This window comes from Bicyclus anynana, chromosome 18 (genome assembly GCF_947172395.1).
Source record: "Bicyclus anynana chromosome 18, ilBicAnyn1.1, whole genome shotgun sequence".
In the NCBI taxonomy this organism is placed as follows: domain Eukaryota; kingdom Metazoa; phylum Arthropoda; class Insecta; order Lepidoptera; family Nymphalidae; genus Bicyclus; species Bicyclus anynana.
Genome location: NC_069100.1, coordinates 6,250,689 through 6,255,688, shown reverse-complemented (window position 1 = coordinate 6,255,688; position 5,000 = coordinate 6,250,689). Strand labels below are relative to the sequence as shown.

General features: G+C 43.5%; 1 non-coding gene across 1 annotated transcript in view; it reads left to right on the top strand.

Annotated features, from left to right (window-relative positions):
• The first annotated feature begins 3,292 nt into the window (after positions 1 to 3,292).
• LOC128199011 (small subunit ribosomal RNA) overlaps positions 3,293 to 5,000 on the top strand; it is a 1,903-nt gene continuing 195 nt past the window's right edge. The window contains exon 1 of the ribosomal RNA XR_008251715.1: positions 3,293 to 5,000. This exon is cut by the window's right edge and continues 195 nt beyond it. This is a non-coding gene — a ribosomal RNA (small subunit ribosomal RNA).

The window sequence follows — 5,000 nt, the reverse complement described above, 5'->3', positions numbered from 1 at the left end:
CAAAGAATGCAATACACGAACTCTGCGCAACGCAAGTGGTCGTAACAAAGCACGTACGACGAGTTTCTTTTTTGGGTAACGTTCGAAAATTATGTTTCACTCGTGTCATTTAATTTTTTATTTATACTGGAGTACGACTTGAGGCTCGCGAGACTTTAATATTGTCCAAGTTTTGCCCCTACCCCGTATTGCATTGACGCCCATTGGCATTGATTTTTGTACATATGTAAATATTATTTATCTTGGAAAAATCATACGCATTCGTTAACCTAATAGCATAAATCTTAGAAATTGTTTTCGGAAATTGAAACTTTAATTTACACAAAATTAATTTCTGAACCCACGTTTATAGGTCAATCATTAACAAAATTAAGTTGTTGTGTTTTTTTTTCAATCAAAAACCATGAAAATCTCGAGCTGCTGATCAGCTGATCTCGAGTTATAAGTGTTGTAACGTTGAACCGACTTTCTTTATTTAGATTACATTTAGTGGCAACTTGCTTAATATGGCGGCAGCTATTTTTTTTTTTTTTTTTTTTTATGTACGTCCAGCGATAATTCCGTCATTTGTGGACCGATTTTGAAAATTCTTTTTTTGTTTGTTTTGAAGGGTTTGATTTCAGGGTGGTCCCATTTTTTTTCATGTCAGGATCATGATGATGATGATGGCATCCTGGAGAAATTGAGGGGAACTTTCGAAAATCGTAACGACGGCTAGTGAGTGCGTTTGTTAGTGTTTTCATAAGGTATTTTAAACCACTACAATTTTATGAAGGTCTGGCGTTGGTCTGATGATGGAGCCGAAACACAGACCAGTACCTTTTGTTTGGGCTTGATTTATTTGTTGGCAGTTAAGGGAACTCCTCGACGGTTCACAGTAGCTACCTTATGTTTTGACTTGATAATTTTGTGTTGATGAGAACTTTCCACCTTGGATAGGTTGTGACTGTATTAGGGGTCTGGTGACGAAGATGAAGGGGAGTTAAGGGAACTCCTCGACGGTTCACAGTAGCTACCTTGTGTTTGGACTTGATGAACCATATGGATTGTGACTGCATAGGGGGTCTGGTGATGAAGACGGGGGACAGTCACCATTCACGTTTTTCTCAATATTCATATTACGTGTGGATAAAGGGGCAGTGAAATTTTGTATATGAGTTAAGGTAAAATTAAATAAAATTAAAATTGGGATTATAGGACTTAGATACTTATTATAAGAAAATAACGTTTCTATTTGTGTTCACACTCATTAGGTGTGCTGACACTAAAAATTTAAAAATAAAAATAACATCTTACCCATATGCTACCTTCTGATCAGTTTGAAGGCGGTGCCAATCCAGTGTCATGTTTTATTAAAAAATTAAAATACAAACTTTGAAAAGCTCTTGATTTTTTTTTCACATATTTTTTCGTTTTTAACTATAGTGGTGAATCGTTCAATATTGTGCTTACCAAGGTTAAACCTATTAAATTATTATCACTAACTAATGTTAAGTTTTGTTAATTTGTTAAATACTACGATATACACCGCTGTACTATTATGATAATTTAATTTCATTATTTTCGTAACCAGTTGCATAAAATTAGATTTCATGCTTTCACATATCGTACAGTGTAAATAAATAAATTATTTAAACAGTCGGGACCTGTAAAAAAATGTAGACGAACATCATTCTATTCAATATAATAATAGGTCCCGACTGTTTTCTAATTTTCTAATTTTCTAATTGCTTTCTACACACGTGGACTGAGCTTGTTATTTTCTTTTCAGTTTTTGTATAATTTATGCAGTCGGGTTTTTTTATTTGTTTAATTTATTTATTTATTTCACACCTTTTCAGTTACGATAGATATATTTGTTGGTTGCACGTTACAATAACATGTTGCAATAGTAAAAAAAAAAAAAAAAAGTTTTTTTTCACTTCGACTCTATATAGCGTCTCACAGGTAGTGTTGTTGGTTTTTTTTTTTTATTTTTTCATTTCACCTAACTAAGAACACTTGGGTTAACCTTAACCTCCTCCTTTTTTTTTTGAAGTCGGTTAAAAATGTAAATACCCTAAACAACAACAACAACAACAACAACAACAACAACAACAACAACAACAACAACAACAACAACTAGTCGAGTAGAAAGTGTAGAAAAAGTTGTTCACGAAACACCTCCCCATCCGCCAAAACCCCCCCAAACCGCGGCGGCGGCGACCGCCCCCCACCCCCCCCCGCCCCCCCCCCCCCCCCTCCGAGTCATTTTCGTAGTCGAAAATGTTTTTCCGGCCCGTTTTCGGGACACACAATAAACGAACGGCTCGATTTTTTGATTCGTTCAAAATAACACATACACATGTACACAGATTGCGCCGTCAGCGCGTTTACTACTATGACAGGGTCGTGGCGCGTCGACGTTTGAGGTGATTGTGTGAGAGTCTGGTGGCGCTCGCTTTTCTTCTCGGGTGTCGACGTGACACGGCGCGTGTTGTGCGTGTGCGCGCGTTATCGTGTTTTTGCGATACGTTTGAATTGAATATATACGTGTACGTACGTACATGTTAATATATTAATTTATATGTGTGTGTACGTATGTATATATACGAATGTACAACGTGGTGCGTGCGCGCGCGTACGTTCAAAAAAAAAAAAAACAACGGCGTTGCAACCGACGGAATCGCGTTTGACGCTTTTCCACACCCCGTGTAGTATGTATAATCGTCGTACGGCGAGAAATTCACAAACCACGGTGTCGGTAGCTTGATTTACTGTGTGCGGGGCGGCATCGTGTGTCGCCCTGGAACAATGTGTACTCCCAACTTGATTGAGCAATCAGAGAGTCTGGATGACGGTCTCTCACACTCCGGGCGACGACCCACGTGTGGTTTTCCGCAGAGTCACTGTTAAAACACTTACGGCTTCACTCTAGCAGTGGAGCGCCGTGTGTGGTATGTACGTCTCGTTCATAGAACGTTCAAGTTTCTTTGGGACCCGACGACAGCACTGCGAGAGTGTCTAATGGCATACTTTTCTGTGCGGTCGGAGGACGTGTCCTGTGAGATTGCGTCGTGTACGCTCTTCTTGCACAATGTCGGGCACCGCGCCGCGCTCCGTTCGCCGGAGCCGTGGCGCGATCACGTGCTTCAGAGGCCCTCTGCCACGCACGCACACCACCACCCACTCCCCCGCCTGTCGCGTGCGACGTGTGTCCGTCGAGCTTCCGGGTTGGGGACGAAGTGTGGGTGTGTGTTTGTGGGTCGTGTGGCGGGGGGAAGAGAGCTTAGATAATAATATCAATATCTGCTCCCTGGTTGATCCTGCCAGTAGTTATATGCTTGTCTCAAAGATTAAGCCATGCATGTCTCAGTGCAAGCCGTATTAAGGCGATACCGCGAATGGCTCAATATATCAGTTTTGGTTCCTTAGATCTTACTCGGTTACTTGGATAACTGTGGTAATTCTAGAGCTAATACATGCAATCAGAACTCTGACCAGTGATGGGACGAGTGCTTTTATTAGATCAAAACCAATCGACGGAGGGCCTCGCGTCCGAAGTCGTTAATTTTGATGAATCTGGATAACTTTTGCCGATCGCACGGTCCAGTACCGGCGACGCATCTTTCAAATGTCTGCCTTATCAACTTTCGATGGTAGTTTCTGCGACTACCATGGTTGTCACGGGTAACGGGGAATCAGGGTTCGATTCCGGAGAGGGAGCCTGAGAAACGGCTACCACATCCAAGGAAGGCAGCAGGCGCGCAAATTACCCACTCCCGGCACGGGGAGGTAGTGACGAAAAATAACGATACGGGACTCTTACGAGGCCTCGTAATCGGAATGAGTACACTTTAAATATTTTAACGAGGAACAATTGGAGGGCAAGTCTGGTGCCAGCAGCCGCGGTAATTCCAGCTCCAATAGCGTATACTAAAATTGTTGCGGTTAAAAAGCTCGTAGTTGCATTTGTGCGCCGCGCTGTCGGTGCACCGCATCCGCGGTGATACTGACACGTCTGCGGAGCATATCGTCGGTGAGCCGTCGTTAACGCGACGGTTCAATATCAAAATCCTATCGCGGTGCTCTTCGTTGAGTGTCGAGATGGGCCGACAATTTTACTTTGAACAAATTAGAGTGCTCAAAGCGGGCTCAAAATGCCGCTTGAATATTTCGTGCATGGAATAATAGAATATGATCTCGGTTCTATTTTGTTGGTTTTCAGAACTCCGAGGTAATGATTAATAGGGATAACTGGGGGCATTCGTATTGCGACGTTAGAGGTGAAATTCTTGGATCGTCGCAAGACGAACATCAGCGAAAGCATTTGCCAAAGGTGTTTTCATCAATCAAGAACGAAAGTTAGAGGTTCGAAGGCGATTAGATACCGCCCTAGTTCTAACCGTAAATATGTCATCTAGCGATCCGCCGACGTTACTACAATGGCTCGGCGGGCAGCTTCCGGGAAACCAAAGATTTTGGACTCCGGGGGGAGTATGGTTGCAAAGCTGAAACTTAAAGGAATTGACGGAAGGGCACCACCAGGAGTGGAGCCTGCGGCTTAATTTGACTCAACACGGGAAATCTCACCAGGCCCGGACACCGGAAGGATTGACAGATTAACAGCTCTTTCTTGATTCGGTGGGTGGTGGTGCATGGCCGTTCTTAGTTGGTGGAGCGATTTGTCTGGTTAATTCCGGTAACGAACGAGACTCTAGCCTGCTAAATAGGCGTCGTCATTTAGGTGTGCGCGACTCCGGTCGCGCAACTCACTGGCGGCGTATTAAAGTTCTTCTTAGAGGGACCGGCGTCTTCGAGGCGCACGAGATTGAGCAATAACAGGTCTGTGATGCCCTTAGATGTCCTGGGCCGCACGCGCGCTACACTGAAGGAATCAGCATGTTCTCCCTGGCCTAGAGGCCCGGGCAACCCGTTGAAACTCCTTCGTGCTGGGGATTGGGGTTTGCAATTATCCCCCATAAACGAGGAATTCCTAGTAATCGCGGGTCATAAGCCCG